This window comes from Camelus ferus, chromosome 30 (assembly GCF_009834535.1).
Source record: "Camelus ferus isolate YT-003-E chromosome 30, BCGSAC_Cfer_1.0, whole genome shotgun sequence".
NCBI lineage: Eukaryota > Metazoa > Chordata > Mammalia > Artiodactyla > Camelidae > Camelus > Camelus ferus.
Window position 1 is genome coordinate 14515984 of NC_045725.1, and position 21668 is coordinate 14537651.

General features: G+C 39.8%; 1 protein-coding gene and 1 long non-coding RNA gene across 6 annotated transcripts in view; one reads left to right on the forward strand and one right to left on the reverse strand.

Annotated features, from left to right (window-relative positions):
- The window catches only part of SMAD2 (SMAD family member 2), a 72681-nt gene extending 55295 nt beyond the window's left edge, over positions 1-17386 (reverse strand). The window contains exons 1-2 of one of the 5 annotated variants that reach the window (XM_032470497.1): positions 16947-17386; positions 16532-16615 (exon numbers count right to left, since the gene is read on the reverse strand). The gene's annotated coding sequence lies outside the window, so the exon portion shown is untranslated. Of the gene's footprint in view, positions 1-16531; positions 16616-16891 lie in introns of all 5 variants that reach the window. The other 4 variants (XM_032470493.1, XM_032470494.1, XM_032470495.1 and 1 more) reach the window with 4 other exon arrangements.
- Positions 17387-17446: 60 nt separating this feature from the next.
- Positions 17447-21662, forward strand: LOC106728811. The gene is made up of 4 exons (XR_001365065.2): positions 17447-17801; positions 18513-18587; positions 19966-20067; positions 20179-21662. It is a non-coding gene; the product is annotated as an uncharacterized LOC106728811 (long non-coding RNA).
- Positions 21663-21668: the final 6 nt, after the last annotated feature.

Genomic DNA, 21668 nt, shown 5'->3' on the forward strand with positions numbered 1-21668 from the left:
CCCTGATCTTATGAAGATACTGCTCCCCGACTCAGATATTCTTGCAGATATTTCAGTTTTGCTTTTCACATTTAGGTTTCTAATTTATCTGGAATTTGTCTTTAAGGGGTGAGATGGTGATCTAAATAGCTCCTGTAGGGACAGCCTATTGTATCAGCATCATTTATTAAATGTTCAATTTTTCTTTAATAATTCAAAATGTCACTCTGTCACATATCAAGCCCCTAAAATAAATGTCTGAATCGTGGGCTTTACATTCTGTTCACTTGTGTACTTGCTCATATCGACACTACTACTGCTTTCAAGTAAGTGTGGTATCTGAGCCTTGCCTTATTTTTCAAATTCATGTTATATATTAGCTTGTCAGTTATCTGAGCTTGTCAAATTCCACTAAAACCCTATAGGACTTTGATTGGAAGTGCAATGAATTTATATTAATTTGTGGAGAACCAACATATTTACATTGAGTATTCCTATTTACGAAAATGAGATCTTTCCATTTATTTTGGACTTAATACCCACCAGTAAGTTGTCCAATTTTTCTTCTGAATTATGGTAAACAAATTATTGATAAACACACAGGGAAGACTCCTGCATCCAGGAAGACAACTTTTCTGCATAAAGTTCCTACACATCTCATTAAATTTACTTATTCCTCAAGGTATCGTAGTTTTATTGTGAATGGGGCATTTATTTTAAAAAATTAAATATTTCAGTCATAGAAAAAATACATTGAAACACCTCTGGTCCTCCCATCCAGCTGTCAACTCTCAGCATTCTGCAGTAAATGATCAGATATAAGACGTAAGACATGGTAGATGGAGATAGCTAAAATCCCTGAAGAACACCTTTATGACCCCACTCCCTTCCCTCCTGCTTCTCAGAGATAATCACTATCTTGACTTTCCCGCACGGTCATTTAATGGTTTTGATATGTGTCACAACCATACAATAAAGTTTTGCATATTTTATAAATTTGTGTGGAAGTTTAATACTGTTGATGTCACTTCACTTTTTCCACTCGCTACTATAACTATCCATGCTGATACATACCTAGTCCTCACCTCCAGAGCACTCACTTTAGCTGTCTTATAGCATTCCACTGTATGACTCTATCACAGCTCACTGTCCATTCTTCTTTTAATGACTAGATTGTGTTCAATTTTCCACGCTTACAAACTGCCATGAGTGGCCTGGCATATACGTTCTCATATGTACATGAAAGCTCTTCAAGGGCAGAAACCTCCAAACTTCTTGATCAAAAGAGAATCCCCGAAGTGAGAAATTTTACACTGCAACCTCCCTCTGTCTCTGGCTCTCTCTCTCTCACACACACAGACACACACACACAATTAAAACAGATATTTTACCATATATTACCCTCTGCTATTTCTCTAAACTGAGGATTGTGAACCATTAATAAGCATGAAATCAATTTAGTTTATCCTGAGAAGTATCTTTCTAAAAGAATAGAAAAAAAATAGAAAAAGAAAATACAGTAGAAAACAGCACACTCAATTATTTCAAAAATTTTAATTCAGTCTGTGTTCTCACGTAAAATATATTTCCCACCATGGGTCTGTCAAAATACACATGAAAGTCACTGTCTTAGGACATATACCAAGGAGTGGAAACGCGGCACAGTAGGCCATGCACGTATACAACTTCACCAAGTACTAGCAACGTGGTTATACCAACTGCCATTCCCACCAGGGAAATACCAGTTCTCATGTTACCCAGTATCACCAACACATTGTCTGGTGCCTCAAACTTCTGTCAAAAGGATGGGTGCAACACAGAGGGCTGTCGTTTAGCACTTCCCCCACTAAGAACAGTCTGAGGATATATGTTCATGTTTATTGACTTTTCAGGACTCTATTCCTTCGAATCATTTGTTCACACACACCAATCTTTTCTTAATTCACAGGAATTATTTATATATTCTGGATAATACTTTTATTGATTACACATGCCACATACGTCTTTACCCAGCAAGTGCCTTTTGATGGCCTTTATACTTATTTCACTTTAATATACTCAAATTTATCAGTATTTTAAATCATATGTACACATTTGTACCATCTTAAAAACCCTTCCATACACTGTCACCTTTTAAAAAGAGTCAATGTGTAAAGCTTTGCTTTCCATACTTGTAATTCATTTTTGTGTATAGTGTGAGGTAGATACCTTCCCCTTTCCTAAAGAAATAATCAAGTATACCAGCACCCTGTATTGAATCTTTTCCCTAGTGATGACAGCTGCTGCTTGCGGTTCCAGGATTTCTTTCTTTCCTTCCATTAGTCTATATCTGAGACAAATATCATCATGTCTTAACCACTAAAGCGATAGAATATGTCCTGGTATCCGATAAAGTGAATTCTCTTTCACCTCCTGGGATTTTCATTGGAATGACACTGAATTTACAAATAAGCAGAAGAAAAGTGACATTTATGATACTGTGTCTTCCATTCATAAACACAAGTATACCTTCTTATAATTTGAATTATATGGGCCTTACAATTTCCTCCATTAAGGTCCCACATCTTTTTACTCTTTCTTAGGTATTTCGTAGTTTGTGTTGCCATTTTAAAGGGTGGCTTTTTACAATTAAATTGATCCTTGCATAAAGAAACACAATGTTTTTTTTTCTTTTCCATTATGCTTTATTACAAGATACTGAATATAGTTCACTGCACTATACAGTAGGACCTTGTTGTTTATCTACTTTATATATAGTAGTTTTTAATCTGCTAATCCCAAACTCCTAATTTACCCCTCCTCCACTCCTTTTTTCCTTTGGTAACCCTAAATTTGTTTTCTATGTTTGTGAGTCTATTTCTGTTTTGTAAATAAGTTCATTTGTTATTACATTTTAGGCTCCACATGTAACTGATAATATATAGTATTTGTCTCTTTCTGACTTTATTTAGTATGATAATCTCTAGGTCCATCCATGTTGTTGCAAATGACATTATTTCATTCTTTTTCATGGTTGAGTAGTATTCCATTGTACATATACACCACATCTTCTTTATCTATTCATATGCCAATGGACATTTAAGTTGCTTCCATGTCTTGGCTATTGTAAATAGTTCTGGGTAAATGTATCTTTTCAAATTACAGTTTTCTCCAAATATATGCTCAGAAGTAGGACTGCTGGATCACATGGCAACTCTATTTTTAGTTTTTTTAAGGAACCTCCATACTGTTTTCCACAGTGGCTGTATCAATTTACATTCCCACCAACAATGTAGGAGGGTTCCCTTTTCTCCACACCCTCTCCAGAACAATGCAATGATTTTTATATACAGTCAACCCTTGAACAACAAGGTTAGAGGTGCTACCCTCCATGAATCAAAAATGTGTCCATAACTCAACAGTTGGCACTCCATATCAGTTTTTCTGCTTGTACAGATTCAATCAACCATGGATGGTGCAGTACATATTTACCAAAGGAAAAAAAAAAACAAACAAACCCATGAATAAGTGAGCTGGCACAGTTCAAAACTACATTGCTCAAGGGTCAACAATATTGACTTTTTAAAATCCACTTTATTAAGGCATAGCTTACGTACAATAAAACGCACAGATGTGAAATATATAATTCGGTGAGTCCTATTAAATATCTCCATATAACCACCACCCCAGTTAAGACACAGAACATTTCCATCATCTCAGAAAGTTTCCTTGTGTCCCTTTGAGGCAATCTACCCTTTACACCTCTGACTGCTATCAAAGTAATCTTATCTGTTCTAGAAATTCATAGAATTGAACTCATGCCATATGTACACTTCTATGTCTAATTTTTAACCAACACCCTTTACTCAAATTAAGCAAGTCCTCTTATATTCCTAGTTTTCTAAGAATTTTTGTCAAGAATAGGTGCTGAATTTTATCATACACTTTTTCCCTTCACCCACTGAGATGAACATAGAGCTTTTCTCCTTCGATGTGTTAATGTGATGAATTTCACTTACAGGTCTTCTAGTGTTTAATCATTTTTATATTCCTCAGACAAACCCTAATTAGTCATAGTGTTTTTTTATTTTGAGCAAATACTAACATTTCACTTAATATTTTATTGCCATGTTCATTAGCGAGATGTGGCCTGTGTGTTTCCCTTCTGATACTACACTTATCCTAAGGAGGGAGGTATCAAGATTACGGTAGCCTAGCAAAATGTTTTTTTCTACTGTCTTCTATGACATTTTGTATGCCACTGGAATTACTGATTCTTCAAAAGTTTTCTAGAAATTGCCTATCTGGGATTTTCACTTGGGGTTTGGTTTTTTTGCTTTTGTATCTTTATTTCATTTTGGTACAGGTAATTTCCAACTATTAATTTAAATTTTAAAATTATAATCTAACCAAGTTTCTTATTCTTCAACCAATTTTGATAATTTATTTTGCTAGAAATTTCCATTCTACCTGTTCTTCAATCTAAAGGCAAAAAGCTGTTCACTGCATCCTTAGTTTTAAAATCTCACTTTGTCTGTAGCCCTAAGCCTTTTTCATGTCTCATACACTTGTGCCTTCTTTTTCTCCTCTATTGATGTTAGCAAACTTAGTTTTTTCAACTTAGTACCTTAGGCTTAGTTGTCCCAATTATATCTCTTTTTTCCTTCACTAGTATTTCTCAACTTTACTTCCTTCCTTCTTCTAACTCTTTACGTTGTATAGTTAACTCATTAATTTTTAGTTCTTTACTAAACATTCTTAATGCTTTAATAAACATTTAGGGTTCTAAGTTTCCCAGATAGACAGATGGATTTTTGTTGTATCTCAGTTTCGACAAGTAGTATTTTCATCATTTTATTCTAAACATTTTCTAATTTTTATGAGTTGTTCTTTACCCCATAAATTAAATTTGTTTTTCAGCATACAACTATGGATTTGGGAGTTGTTGCTATCCTCCTGTTACGTTTCTAACTTAACTGCACTGGGGTCCAAGGCACAAATTCTTAGGCATTTGTCAACACTTGCTTTGAGGTTTAGTACATAACCAAGCTTTGTAAAATTCCATGGGTACTTAAAAAGACTATAATTGTTCTGTAATTGTTGCCTGCTTGCTAACTGCACCTTTCCAACCCTATATAACCTTATATTTTAATCTATATTTTCTTAAATTACTGTAAGGTATGTTAAAATCTCCTACTATGATTATTATCCATTTGCTAATTTATCTTTGTAATTCTGGCAATGTTACCCTATAAATTGCTATAGACTGTCCCCACCGCACCCACCCAGCCCTGCACCCAAGTTCTTATGTTGAAACCTAATTTCCAATGTGATAGTATCTGGAAGTGGGGATTTTAGGAAGGGATTAAATCATGAGAGTGGAGCCCTCATGATTTGGATTAATGCCCTTATGAAAGGCACCCCAGGGAATTCCCCTGCCCCCTTCTGCCATATGAGGTTACAGCAAAAAGTCAGCTGTCCATGAAATAGGAAGTGAACCCTCACCAGACACCACATCTGCTGGCACCTTAAACTTGGAGTTCCCAGCCTCCAGAACTGTGAGAAATAAATTTCTGTTGTTTGTAAGTCACCCAGTCTATGAAATTCTGTTACAATAGCCCGAATAGACTAAGACATAGATTATGCCTCGTATATCTTTTCGCATTCCTTTTACTTTAAAACTATCATAGTTTCAGGTGTATCTACTAAAAAAGCACTTGGTAGGTTGTTTTTTTTTTTTTTAAGTTTTCATTCTCCTCTAACCAGCAAACTTAATCTAAAATTATGTAGTGGGTTCATGGAGATATTTAAGCTTATTTTTTAATCATTTTATTTTTGTCTTCTAATTCCTATGCAATTTCTTTGCTTCTTTTTTTCTCCTTTCCTGCCCTCTATTGGAATGATCAAATATTCTTCATTTCCACCCCCTCCCTCATCCCCACTGATTTGGAGCTATCCAGTCTATTCCAATTCTTTCAGGGCCTTATTTTTTTTTTTTTAAAAAAAAAAAAAGGAAAACTTTAATCAGTGGGTTGCAGGTAAAGACAGAAAAAAAAAAAGACAATCTCATGAAGACAGGGAGAAGAGCATGGAGAAAACAAGCAAAATTTTGATAACTGGAAAATGAGAGGAGGGTATAGCTCAAGTGCTAGAGCACATGCTTCCCATGCACAAAGTCCTGGGTTCAATCCCCAGCACCTCCTCCAAAAAGTAAATAAGTAAACCTAATTACCTCCCCCGACAAAAAAAAATTTTTTTAAATGGTAACTGGAAAATGGATGGATGAGTAATAACTATGAACAGATCAGAGACTACCACTAACTCTAGGCTAGCTATGGGGAAACATCCTAATTTACACAGCAGAATCCTCAAAAGGTTAAGTAACAGACAAGCACCAGTCGTAGCAGGAACTGAGGGCCAGGAAGGAGGAAGGAGATAAAACAGGCAGCACTGGGTGAGAGATATTTGAGAAGCAGTTAGCAATTAGATCCGCTCCACCACTCTATGCCACTGGGTAACTGCTCCCCTCTCTCTAAATGTTTATTCTTGGCAGAGTAAAACAGTCTACCTGGATGGACTAGGAGATGGCCTGGGTACCACCAGGAGCAGAGAGGGTGTAAATGAGCATGAGCATGCTAAATGCAGACACTCCCCAACCCCTTCCTCCACCAAGCTCTGACTCCCAAAATACTAGTCAGATCAAGACTCCTCTCTGGGGTACCTGATCAACCCAGGAGGACAGACATACAGATACTAATATTGAGAGTTTACCAACAAACAGCCCACTCAGATCACTCTACAATGAAACTGAAAGGAGACAAGCCTCACCCACATGCTTAGTTTCCAAGCAGCTTTTTCGACCCCTACCTTCTTAATCAGAGACTACTTAGATTATCCAAGGAAAAGTACAAACAAAAACAGAAAAATGCAACTTCAAGAAGTTTGAGACTATACAGAGAAAGAAAACATTGTCAAAATCATCATTGTATCTAGCGAAATAAGAGAAGGCATAGCAACCCTGAAGCAACAGCAGCAGCTTTACAAATGAAACATGTACAAAGGGAACATTCAAAGAATAAAGGAAGAGCTCCTGGACAGCTTGACAGCTCTAGATAGCAGAGATGGGGGGAGGGGAGCAGGGAGCAGTGGAAGGGTTGGAAGATAAAGTAGCGGAAATCTCCCAGAAAGTAGAACAAAAAGAAAGATGGAAAATGGTGGAGAAAAATGAAGAAAATTGGAGGACCAGTTCAGGAGGTCTGATGTCCAAAAAGGACCTCCAAACAGGCATCAGAGATGACAATGGAGGCAGGGCAGGGGGGAGATAAGAGAATTGACAATCAAAGGATTCAAGGAATATCCCCTGAACTGAAAGATGGAATTTTCCAGATTAAAAAGGCTCATCAAGACCCTAGGACAATGGATGAAACACATCAACATCAAGGCTGCTGGCTAGGAAACTTCAGAATGCTCAGGACAAAGGAAGTGCCAAAAGTCTCCAAAGATGAATCTTTTAAAAGGTCATTTAGAAAAGAATCAGAATAGATTCGGTTTTCTCCACAGTAACACTAAGTGAAGTCAAAAGAGCAATGCTCTCATAATTCTGAAAAACATTTATTTTCAACCTAGAATTCTATTATCCACCCAGCATCAGATAAAGGTAATTTCAGACATGTGACATCTCCAGATATTTACCCAACACATTCTCTCTCAAGGAAAGCCTTGAAGGATATGTTTCATCAAAAGAAGGGAGAGAAAAGAACAGGGGCTCAAACAAAGGAGAAAGGGTAAGGAACCCCATAAGATGAGAGTGACGGGGATCCCAGGACAACTGCTGTGTAGCAGGTGTAGGCAATGGGTGCAGACTGGCGCAGGTTCAAAAACACGTAACAAGAATAATACCAGGCTTCTCTCCAAAGTGGACAAACATCTTAACAGTCAATGGAGGCATGACTTGCACTGATAAGACTCACAATGATCATGGTAAATGGCTGAGAGTGAATGTGACAATAAAGAACTGCCTGGCACCTTTGAACCAACATTGAGATTTCTGACCCTAAAGATTATAATGCAAAGGAAAAAAACTCTACCTGATAAAAGGAATTCTCATATATTTAGACGTGTTTATATATATATATAGAATTTCTTTAGGCCAGTGCCGTCCAACAGAGATAGGATGCAAACCACACAGGTAACTGTACATTTTCTACTAGCTACGTTAAAAAAAAAAAGTACAGTAAAAATAGTTACAAGTTATCAGTTAAATAATTTAATAAATTTACCCCACTAAACCTAAAATACTATATTCAAGGTATAATCAACACGAAAGATGGGACTATTTTACACTCTTATTTTCTTAATTAGGTGTTATAAATCTAGTGTGTATTTTACACTTGCAGCCCATCTCAATTTGGGCTTGCTACATTTCAAGAGTTCAAGGGCCCCATGTGGCTAGTGGCTACCTACTGAATAGAGCAGCTCCAGAAAGACACACAAGAGCCTAGTAACAGTGGTTACACTTCCAGATAGTGGAACTGGGTATGAGGAGGTAAGAGATCTGAGGGAGGATTATTTTCATTATTTACTATTTTGTTCCTTTTGAATTTTGCACCATATGCACTTACTACCTTCAAAAAATGAATAAAGTACATTCTCTAAAATAAATACACAAATGTAGGTATTTCTGACCTGCTTCCAGAAATCTATCCTATCTATGTGGATAATGATGTATAAACAAAATTATTTGTTGTAGCACTGTTTTTAATACTGCAAGACTGGAAATAACCGTGTCCATCAATAGACTGATGAAATATATTATAGACACTCATAAAAAAGAATACTGTGCAACCAAAAGAAAAAGTAAAAAGGTACTCAGTAAGTACTAACATGGACTAACCTACGAGACGCATTATTAAGCAAAATATAGGACCATGTGTACTAACAGGCAATATATGCACAAAGTTGCTCCTATTATGCATAAAATCTCCGGAACAATACAAGAAAACCTAGTTAAGCTACTTGCCTTTGGAAAGGCAACTGGGTGGCAAGGGACAGGCTGGCAAAGACTTTTCACTCCATATCCTTTTTTATCTTTTGGTGAATAATATATTACCTATTTTTTAAAAAATCCACCCTTCTACATCCAGCTAGTGTCTGCTTTTTATTTTACCCAGCTTGGCCTTCATGTGATTCTAAGTCCATCTACAAAGACTAGTGTTTTTCTAGTTCTTCCATAGAGACGCGCGCACATGCATGCGCGTGCGCGTGTTTGTGTGTGTGTGTGTGTGTTAGCATACTGTTCCCAGTTTTATCTCCTTTTGCACAGCTTTTCCTTGCCACTGATTTTCTAAGTTTCTGTTACCTGGAGACTTTTCTCTCTCTCTCCCCCTCTAGATCAGCTATACACATAAGAGAAAAAAAACATTTTATCCAACATTTGTAGCAGATGGAATGAGCCTAGTCTATGCCTGTTTGTGTGATCTTAAGAAATCTAGATAAAGAGAGTATAGTCAATGATGGCAAACACTGAAGAAACCAGTAGGATAATTGAGAAAAGACTGCTAAACTTGGCAATTCTGAAATCAGTGATGACTTCTAAAAGGGCAGTGGGAAGGGGGATATGAAAAAGAGCAGTAAAAGACACTTCATGAAGTTCAAGTCTGGAACAAAGAAAAGTCGTCAAATACAGAAAGCAAATGTAGATTTCAAATGTCTTCAAACTGCAAATACAAAATATTCCCCAAATACCTATATATTTATTTCAAAAGAAAATCAACTTATACATTTCAACATAAAATACTTGAAATGTGACAGTGCTGCCCCTTAAAGAACACCCAAGTTCTTGCTGATATAGTATATACAACCACTATCAGATCTTTGCCAATTCGTGTTCAAACATGCATCACCCAAGGTAGGGAAAAAAGCAAGATTACTAAGGACCTGGATTTTTACAACTGTTTTAGTCAAAGAAACCAAGATAATAGAAAGCATTAAAAAATAAAAACTAGTTTATTAAAAAAAAAAAAAAACAGATTTCTCAATTCTCACTGTAACTACGCTATTTTTTTCCCCATAGTTGTACACTAGTAAGGCCAGACACTGCCAACTGGAAACCAAAGTTGGCCCCATGGAGAGTGATGGGTGCTTTTAAACAAAAGCAAATAAAAAACATTCATGTGTTCAATTTTATGGACTGTTAAAACCTAATGTCAGAGCTTGAATTTAACCCTAAAAGCAGGTCATTAGTGTAGTGCAAGTCCGCATCCTATGGGGACTGCTGTGTGAACAGTCTATCTGTTCTCTATTTGAGTTACATTCCTTTCACCTTTAATGCACTGTGTGAAATCTATAGGTCTATATTCAGCTTGTAAACATAAAATTACATACTAGTTTATCATCTCCGGATTATAAAAAAGCATCCAACTATTAAGAGACTAAACAAGCCCAGATTCAAATCAGCACAAATATTCAGTACTCCAATTTCTCTTCAAATTCCCAGAGTTTGTACTGACCTTCTGCTAAACAACAACTTACACTCACATCAAATGGGTACAGTCCTCAGAGTGTAAAAGTGCAATTAAAGTAAAATCTACAGCAGCTTTGCCCAATAGAGCTTTCTGCTAGATTAAAATTTATTTAAATTAAATTTAACAATCATTTCCTCAGTCACAGTAGCCATATTTCAAGTGCTAAACAGCCACATGTGGCTAGTGTCTACTATACCGAACAGCGTGGGTCTACAAGCAAAGATTTTTCTCTACGATCTATTATTCCTCAGTAGAGCTTCAAGCGCTTCCTGGGGGTAAGGGTGAGAGGAAAACTAAGCAGGCAACTGCCACTTTTCTTACATTTTGAGATTCTGCATAATGGTGCTGCTGTTATTATTTGAAGGGCCTTCTTTCTGGTTGCTGTTATGTGCTTTAGATTTGAAAACTGGTTTAAAGCAGAAATGGACAATGCACAAACCTCAGGCCAAAGCAGGACCCTCCCTATACCTAAAACATTGTATAAAGAAAAGTTTAACTGACCAGCTTACATGAACTACAGCCTAACCTCCTATCTATAAAGTAAAAGGTTGGTCTTAATGTGGAAAATTTGCATTCACTGCCACAGACAGAGCATCTCCAGTCAACAAAAAAGTTTCCATAGTTCATTCAAATCAAGGGAGAAAGCCCATGGGCCTGCCCAGCTTCCGTTGCACCATTTATCAGGAGTTTATTCTGTGAACTTTGAAAACCAGATTTACCACCCCACATTTTGTAATGAAGGATGTGATTAAGACGGAGCATTTCCTTAATATTTACAAGCCCTTAACCATTATCTCTTTATACAATTTTTGGAAAAAGCTGAAGTAGCATATGCAAACGTATTTTATCTTAAACAGGCAAATTACAAGATTACACATTTACTATGCTGCTTCCTCAGAGTCTTTGAATAGAAAGGCTCAACATAATGAACCCAGTTATTCTTCCTTACTAACTGAATACATTAAACCTGAAATTATGCCCTCCCCTCTAAAAGAGAAGGGAGGTCAGGGTAGGACACTCTAGATGAAGGAAATGCAGGTTTTTCAGATGCAAATTGAGCATGTGTACTGAAGAGATCAAAACTAAAGTCTGTGTACACTTACTTTCCATTGCTCTAATCTTGAGCCCAAAGTAATCCCAATATTTTGAAAAATGACAGAACTACCTGGAACTATTGATGACAAATTTTAATGAGAATTAATCACTTTCAGATTTCTGTTTTCTGAAGAGCACAAACCTTAAGACAGATTGAAGTAACAGGGCACCTGTCCTAACAGTGTGGCTCACTTACATCTAAGAGGAACCCATATACTCCGGAATGTAAGACAAGTATGTAAATCACAATTACCTTACATACATACAAGCCAAAATTATTTCTGGCTATTTAGCCAAAACAGAGGCAGTGTCCAAATCCATCTGCCTGGCAAATTTACATTCTCTATGTGAAAGTACTGAAACTGAAGCTCAGAGCTATCCTTGACATACTTATCTATAATCAGCATTGAAATACGTCCTAGCTGAACACATCTCAATTATACCAATCTGGAGAAATGATCAAAATTCATCAGACATAAGCAATATGCCTAAACTGTGTATTACTAAACAAAAAAGACTAGACCACTTTTGTACCACTGGTTAAAAAAAAAAGTCCTTTTAAAAAAAAAAAGCTAAGGCTACCTACAAATTACAAGGTCACCAACTAATATTTGATGGAGTAGATGGTTTAGAAACTAACCCTCAGATAGGAAGGCGAAGCATCCAAAAAAAACTATCAAGCTTAATACTGGACAGAAGTCACATACAAGAGGAAGTAAGCCCTCAACAGACCAGCCACCTATTCACACTTGTTCAGTCCTAGAAACCCCTAAGCACACCTAAAGCCTGAGTGAAAAGTTTTACATGACACTCCTGCAGACTGACAAAAAGAAGGACTTATTCTGAAGAAAAGGTGTGGCATGGGGTACTACACCACTTAGATCAGCTTTCTTTATTACTGGCCTAGCATGAAAGGCTTTTCAGTCTGGAATCACAGCACTCTGAATGGCGAAACAAATGAAAAACACCCTGGTCAGAGTAGGCAACTTTCAGGAAATAAGTCACTACCTATAGAACAATGTTCTACCCCTTTAAGAAAATTTGTTAATTATCCTGAATAACAATCTAAGGTATATTATGTAGATTATTGTGCCCTTTAAAATTTTTTCCCAAATATGATTTAAGCTAATTGATGAACATTCATTACTACGCTTTCAGGTCTGGTCCTGCACTTAATGGTCCCAGACATGCTGGTTAGGCTCTGAGTATTTGTTTTCGTGTTATCTCCATTATCCTCACCAGGCTGTTACGTGTTTTTCCTTACAATAGACAGACTTAACAGTTCCCCATCCTCCTCCCCCACCCCCGGCTACACTCCCCCAAACCTCCCACATTACCCACAATCTACTTGTCTCTAATCTACTGTGGGTTTAAAAGCCAGAAAACTTTGCTCGTTAGAAACATTTGAAATAAACGTGAACATGTTCTAACTAAGGGTGGCAATGGCTCTCCGATGACTACAGCTGTAAGATGTAAGGATTTGGACAATTTGGCTACCTTAAGCCTTTTCGCTAGTGTCTGTTCCTCAAACTCATTTTATAATAGGTCAAGGATAAAAGAGTTGGAAAATCATCTGGATTAGAAAGAAAACAACTGAAAGCTACAACCAGAGGAGAACAAAAGAGATCATGTGAGAAGACCCTCAAGTCTGAGGCTCTACTCTAAGTACTTTAATCACGATCAATGATGATTTAATCTTTGTAATAATCTTAAGAGGTAGGTGTTATTACCTCCATTTTCAGTCAGAAAACCAAGGCTCAGGAGTAATTTGCCCAACACATTAACTGAGGAACTGACTGTAAGCCTAGGTCTCTCTGCTTCCAAAGCCCATGGCCTTTCCACTACACAAGAGTGCAACCCAATCCTTATTCTCGCTTTAGCTAATTGTATTTACACTTTATTTCTGATTCGTTCATTGGAACCTGACTGATTCAGGTTTGCTTTCCTTCCCTAACCAGTTTCTATAACTAAAAGGCAATGGATAATCAAACAGTGGCCAAATTAGGCTTAGATCGGCAAGAGTTCATCTGCTCAGCAACTAATGTGTCTGAAAGACTGGCTATATCTTCAGTTTGTACAGATTATGCAAATATGATGACAAGTATCTCCACCATCACATACACTAACTGTGCCCAGTGACAATATGGGTTAACACTCGACACCTTCCCTAATGCTGACCTCTACATTCAAAAGAAAGCAATGTAAGCATACTTTAGAAACTAGCTCAGTCATGTATTACAATCCCCCTCAATTTGCACACTAACATGAATTTCTTACTCTAAACACTGGAGGACAGGGCAAGGAGATATGAAGACTTCCTACTTTTCTAATGCCATTAAAGGTCTGGGATATATTTATTCCCTGTTACTTTACTGCCTAGTCCAGAGCCTGACACACAGCAAAATGCTATTTTACTGCTGGTTAAATGAATAAACGCTGCTTGTTCAATAAATATAAATTATTTATTGCATAAATGTGTAACCTCTCCTGAACTAGTTTTGAAACCTCTGTATTTCACATTTTCTAACATGCCTTTGCAATACTTAGTGGAAAACATCTTTTCTCTTACAGAAACTAAGAGCTTAAAAATGGTTCCTCTGCTCCCATCAAAAGACATGCCCCTCTCCATCCTCTAAAAATGACTCTTGTCCCAAGAATATGAATAAGCCTCCATCTGCCAGACTGCACTAAATACAGCTTTTATATGCATTACAAAAACACCTGTATAAAAAAGCTGCTACAAAACGAGGCCTTAGAAGTCCTCAAGTACAAAAACAACAGAATCAAAACCAAGTAAGAATAAGGAGAGCTTTCAGACCTTTATGAAAGTCAAAACTGAAAATATCTGCAAAATGTAAAAATTCAATAGGTCTTTGATCAGCAGGTTATGTAAACTGTTTTTCACTCACATATTTTCCACAATGTGAAGTAACAAGATTATAGCAACATATTTGCAATATTTATAATAGGAAATTGAAAAGAGGACTTTTGTCATCTTGAAGTAGAAACCACATTTGTTCCTGGGTAAGAGATTTTCTGCTGAAATATACAAAGCTATCCCCAAATTCCAACTTAAGAGTTAAAACACATACCAAGCCTGACAACCACAAACAACAGGAAATTACTCTGCACAGTTTCTTACAAGACTATTATTTCATGAACCTTACAGATTGTGCAGCGATTTGAACACTTACGGCTAGGTCCAGGTGAGTAACAACCTTGAAAAACCAAACTTTTGTTGAACACCTACAATGTGAAATCACTTTAGAAGGTACAGCTACAAAGTACAAAAATTAAGTTCTAACAGCAATTTCTTACTAAAACAAACCCAGAAATGGATGTTTCCAATCATTACATTATTATACAGGCCAATGAACTATTTTAAACTCAATTAATTTTAACATGAGTATAAGTGGATACTCACCCTAGAAATGCCCACAGACTTGAACTACTCTTATTTACTACCACAACTAATTTTATGGTGAAAAAAAAAAAAGACTTAGGAATTTTAAAAATAAATCAGTGTTACTTTCTGATTTTAATACGTTTGCTAAGTGACCTTTTGGTGGATAAAATTCTATCAATATCCTATACGGCTTTCTTTTTAAGGCAAATGAAAAAAGAATTCTCAAATCATGATACATTTATGAAATCCATTTTACATTATTTCTTCCATCTCTGTATATATTTGCTTCACTTATTTATTCATTCACATTAAAACTCAAATTTCATGTAACTATTTGCCTTACACATCTGTGTAAGGAAAACTTTTCTATTTTAAACGGGTCAAAACTAGAACAAAAGCTACTGTATTTTCAGAGTAACCGAAAATTTATTATCTTCTTAGTCTCAAGGAAAACAGCTTACAATCAGTGAAGGTTCAATTCATATGAAATCAGAAGAGAGAAAATGAAAAGGAACTAAGATTATTTAAAAGAAATTCAGAATTCTGGAAATTAATCAAATTTCAGGGACCATTTTTGAAAAGATGTAATTAATCCAAGTAAGTTTGTGTGATCACTTACTTCACCTGCGTCGTTTTATAAGTTTAAAACACCAAAATCTAGGATACTCCAAACTCTTAACAAACAAGACATGACTTACGGAGAAAATACTATTTTCAAATTCGTCTTACCTGGAAACGCTTTTTAAAGGTTTAGTTGACAACAAAGTGGTAGGATTTAGCTTTTAAAGGGACAAGAGGAAGGAATAACAAAACCGACCTAAGTAATGTTCTTCTTTTGTTCAGGATCAAAAGGATACCACAACCACAAAAGGGTTAAATAAGTAAGAGACAAAAGTACCTAACCCAGCCCAAGAGCAGTATCCCTCAAGAGAGAACAAAACAATTGAAGTTGCAGATCTGAAAACCAAGTTTGAAATACATGAAATCAATTAGCGTGCTCTCTAAAGGCGTGTAATAAAAACTAATAGGCTGCGCTCACAGGGCAACTTTCACAAGTGAGTAGAGAAGGATCTGCACAGAGTATGAGACGTGTGCGTGTTTATACGAGAGTACACACAAGCGATTCTGAACCCCAAAACCAGAATGGTTAACAAAGGTTACAGCACCAAAAAAAAAAAAAAAAGTGGAAGCAAAGTATCTCACGCTCCTAACTCGGCTTCCCAACGACTCCCGAAACCAGAGCTCTGTCCCTCTGGCTTTGAAAATCAGAACCACAAACTACAGAGTGTGTTCTCGGCGGAGGGGACGGGCCACAGCCGGCCCCCGCCCCGGGCGCGCGGGCGGGCTGGCAGCTCCCGGCGCCGACCCCGTCCCTCCGGCTACCCCGCCCCGCGATCCCGCACCCCGAGGGCCCGGCGCCCCGCGGCCCCGACCTCGCCACACCCCAGCCCCGGGTCCCCGAGGCCATGTGACGCGGCCAGCCTCGCGGACCCGGGCCCCACACCGCCGCACCCCAGCCCCGAGGGCCCGCCGGGCGCCGCGGCGTTACCTGGACCGAGGCTCCGGGTCCCGCCCCGTCAGAGCCGGGGGTCCGGGACCTTTTGTTCCTTCCTCTTCCGAATGGGATGAGGGGCTGGGAGGGGAAAGGGGAATGGGCGATTGGAGGCGGAACTGAAAACACTCTCGCGGCCGCCCGGCCTCCCGCCCCGCCCCGCCCCCCAGTCGGAGTCCGGCCCGCGGCCCCGGCTTATGGGGAGGGAGCGCGGGCCCGGCCGCCGCCCGCGGGAAGGAGGGGGTGGGGACGCGCGTCCCGCCGCTGCCCCTCCTCCCCTCAAGCGCGCACCCGCCTCGCCCCCACCCCGGGCGGCCGGGACCGCTGAGCCCTCGCCCGCCGCGCCCGCCGGCCCACCTCCGCTTCCGCCCTGCGCCCTCCGCCGCCGGCCGCAGCGGCGCGGCGCACCCACCTCCGGGCGGCTCGCTCGGCGCTCGCTGGCTGCTGGCTGGGAGCTGCTCCTCCGCCGCCGCGGCCGCGCGGTAGACCCGCCTCCCACCCCGGGCCGCGAGCCCCGCCGATTCGTCGGCGCAGCCCCGGGGCTGGCACCCTGCCGCCCGCTGATTGGAGCCCCCGGCCGCCCGTTAGGGCGCGAGGCACGCCGGCCGAGCGCAGCGCTCGGCGCGCACGGAAGACGGGGCGAGCGGAGGAGGGAAGGAAGGAGGCCGAGCGCCCGAGAAGGGCCGTGGCGCGAGCGGGGCTCGGAGAGTCGCGGGCCACTACCTCCCCACCTCCTTTCCCTTCGGACGCCCCGCCCTCCCGGCCGGACCGGCGGCGGTCGCAGCCAATCAGCGCGTGGGGTGCTCGGGGTGTGAGCCGCGCGTCGGGGGCCTCGAATCGGAAGGGAGACGTCGCTCGCTGATTGGTCCCGCCTCCCCCGTAGAGCGTGAGGCGAGGCGCGGCCGGGCGGGCGGTCAGGCGGGCGGCGGGGCGGCGGAGGACGAGGTGGGGTGGGACGCCCGCGGTTCCGGTTGGCTTCGTCTCCGGCACGCTTCCACGAGAGGCTCTGGGAAGGGGAGGGGAAGGCACGTAACCTGCTGGTCTAGCGGCCACCCATCCCTCATTACCTTGGCCCTGGTCCCCCTCCCGGTCTCTCTCCAGAGCCATTGGGTGGGGCCTGTCGAGGGCCGCCGCCTCGCCCACCTTCCATAGTCAAGCCGGGAGTGGATAAGTGCTCATTCCCGGGGAGGCCCCGGGGACCGGACAAGCCAGGGGCAGAAGAGGGTTCTGCAGAAGCCGGGGTACCAGACCCACACTGGGCGCGCCCGTATGTGAATAAGTGGGCGGGGCCCTCGTGGTGGTAAACGGGGGCGGGGTGCGAGATGTAAATAAGCCCTGGGCGGAGATCTTTTCTGAGCATTAGGGCCTGGGAAGGGGATGCCAGGTATTTTTCTTTAACCGAGTCCTCAGTTCTGCCTTCGTTGAGATGGTGCCGTTTATGCATGCTCTGAATGATTCTTGTGAAGGCTAAAGTATAAGTGCCTGGCACGATGACCCTTAATTGCTGAGTTATCGTCCTTTCTCATTTCTGCACTGTTCAGGCAATGCTCTTAGGCCCCAACATCACGCGTCTGCAGTACAAGCCGCTAAGCTGCTGGCTGCCCAAAGCTGGTGGGGTCATAACCGCACTTATGTAACTTTATCGCTTTTGCCTTTCGGACACCCGTCATCTGCTGAAACACTGAACCCAACTAATCACATCAAGCATTTTATTAAGCACCTACAATGTTAGGCAGGGAGCACCATAGAACTAAAGTTAAAAAGAAACTTAGGTCTCACGTAGTTGGTGGCAGAGACAAGACTAGAACAGAGTTTTCTGGGTTCACTGTCCAGCACTCCTTCTCATGTACTCCATACTTCGTGGATTTAACAGGGGACTCAAGATAAAGCATCACTACCAATTCAAATCAGTAAGCAGGAAGTACCAAACGACCATTTCAAACAGTAAGAGTGCTTAAAATATACTCTTTCTTTTCAGAAGTGAAGGCTTCCCTGAGGAGAGTGCCTTCAGTTGGACCTGGAGAGAGATTTGGCCATCCTCTGAGTCTTACAGGTTTTCTAAATATCCTTTAAAAACTCCTTCATTTCCACCATCTTGCTCCTCAAACTTGGAAATACTTTTCTCATCCAAAGTTTGTGATGAAGAGAGTAAACCCTGGAGTTAGGCAGATTGTATTTGTGAATGCAGCTGTGCGCCAACTTTGTAACCTTTGGCAATTGAAACTCACCTGCAATGATAGCTACTTAAATATAGTTGGGTGCTGATTAAATAAAATATGTATATGAAAATGAATAGCACAGGGCTTTGAAATTAAAAGAGAAGCAGTAATTGTGATCCTCTCTTCCCTTCTGTTGCCTACAAGCACGAATGCTAAAATGAACCTACTGAGAAGAAATTCTTCCTTCAGAAGTGTCCCTCCAGGAGGGTGTCTCCCATGTCAGTTTAGAGGCAGCTCTACTCACCCTTCTAAAAATAGCTTCTGAAGGAGATCCAGGAAGCCAATTGGTGGAGCTGTTTCACCTCCTAAGATTTCTCTTTCCACTTCTTAGAGCCATCAGGGAGGATGGTCTGGGGCAAAGATTGTTCCATTGAGAAGTTGGAAGGCTGTTTATGATTTTTTGGTCCTTCTTCCTGCTAACACAAGCCAACGATTTTAATATGGAATGGCCTATAGAAAGCCACCCTGAGTCACACAAATATTTTCTCATATGTAACCAGGGTATGCATTTGAGTGTCCATTTTGGGTTAGTAGAAGTCAAAAAAGAAGCAGATCTAGCTGGAATTCCAGAAGAACCTGTTCCCAGGGAGTTAGATACTTTGAGGGGCACATTAATCCAGTGGATAATGTGATTGAGGTCTAAGTTAGACCATCTCTCCAAAGCATCAGACTTTGGGTCCCTAACTTTTCCAGTTAGGAAGCCTTCCAGGATCTGTAAGATTGAGGAAAGGGGAGGAAAGGCAATCTGGCTACCAATGCAGTCCCCAAAAAGCTTAGAAAAGGAGCATGCCTAGTGTCCCCTCAGCTAGAAATTCATCTAAGCCAAAGTGGGTCAAGACAGAAACTAAAGGCAGATGGAGCAGGGATTGCCGTGGCAACAATCAACTTGGAAATCCACTCGGGTACCTCAAGACTTATCAGTAGGTCCCTATTGTATAAATTATATTGAGTAAGTCTTATTTTTATGAGGCTAGACACCAAGTTTAACCCTTCATTATGCATGATGTTGAAAAACCAAAATCAATTCAGAATCCATTTAAAAGTAGTAAAATGTATTGGAAAGACACATAAAGAAAATGGTAATGGTGGTTGCTTCAGAAAGAGAACCTTGAAGTCAAGAGTGGAAAATTTTAATTTTATTAATTCTTCTGTAGTTTGAGTTTAAAATATATACATATGTGTGTGTGTGTGTATGTATCTTTTTTTTTTCAGAAGATACAACTCATATTCCATCTTTACTCTGCTAAATCTATGAAGCCCTTCATGGTTACTCCAGCCCAAAGGAATCACTCACCTATGAGTTTTTTTCTCATGGTCAGAATTATTTACATTCCACGACTTTGCTTTGATTAATGTCTTGATCTGTTAGTTTAGTCTTGAGCAATTTTTTAACTTCTCATGTGTGTGTTTTGTCTGTCCATTTAGATTGTAAATTCCTGAAGGACAAGGACAATGTCTTGTTCTCAGTTGTTTTCCCACACCCTAAGATAAAAAAAACACCACGTAATTGAAGAAATGTGAAATGCAGCATTTGCATAGCAGAAGAAGGCTGTATATGTGTCAGGTCTGCAAGCATTCTACACAACTTTGCCCCGTCTTTCCAGTTTGTAGTTGCCTTCAATACAATTATTGAGTATCTTGTGACCATCTGATCTCTATATTTGCTCATCCTCTTGGAACTAAGTTGCAGTGAACATTATATTTTAAAGATCCAGTTATTTGCGACTGAAAGGACACTGATTAAGTGAGGTAATCTAAGTAAAAATTGTAAAGAGCAAATGTGTGGGGTTACTTTTGTTGTAAATGATAAAGAAGAAACCCAACACCAGCTGGATTTTTATCTTAATACAATGAAATTTCATATTTTAAATGAACTCATGTTGAAGATGTGTACACCTGCCTCTACAAACATACACACACATAGAATCCTCATTCACATGCTAATTTTTATTAATAATTAAAAACATTTAACATCTGATGGGAAATGCTGGAGGCAAGAATAAAGCAGATACAAGACAAAAGATTAATTTCAGCAAGTATTTATCAGGTATCTGTTATGTGCCTATCATAAAAGCATTGGTTGATCATGGTGGGTAATTCTCATTCCATGGCCAAAATCATTCAAGAAAACAAAGCATGCAAGAAAGGTTTTTTTTGTTTTTTTGTTGTTTTTTTGTTTCTTTAGATTTAAAGAGAATGAGATTGGGAGAGAAGTTGGCTCTGGTATAGAGAAAAACATTTGGAGAAAAACAAGTTATTTTTCTCATCATTCTCCAGGCATCTGATAATTAATATTTCTTTACATTTAAAAGCATAAAGAATCATTTGATAGTTTATCATTGGATAGCTAATCTAATGATTGTTCAAACATTACCTGGAAAATTGCAATACAATTCCAATGCAATGAGCACTCCCATAAAGGCATTTAAACAGTATCTGAAATCTACATATTTTGGAAAAAACTAAACAGGGGCCAGTATCTAAACCCTGGAAGAACAATGGACAAATTTTTTAAAGTTCTGTTGTGAAGGGGATAATTCAGTAGTCATATGTCAACAATAAGACCTTATGCCTTGTTTATAATTGTCTGTGTGACAATATTGACCGAGCCAGGCTGCTGCTAGGCAGGATAAGCATGAAGCTATAATACTCTTGGAAAATTTCAAGCATATTAGCATAATTGCTCTGATGAAGACTAAAGAGCTTATTTAACATAACTGACGAGGGTAGACAATAGAGGCATAATCAGTGTCCTAATGATTGCATTAATAAGCCCCAATTGTTTGTCCTTACTGTAAACAGTCCTCAGCTATGAAAAAGACATTTTGCCAAAAGAGTCTGACAGTTGTGTTAGATGATGAGTCGCCAGGATGTAATGAATGATGGGAGAGAGCTGATTACTGTTGGGTCATAAA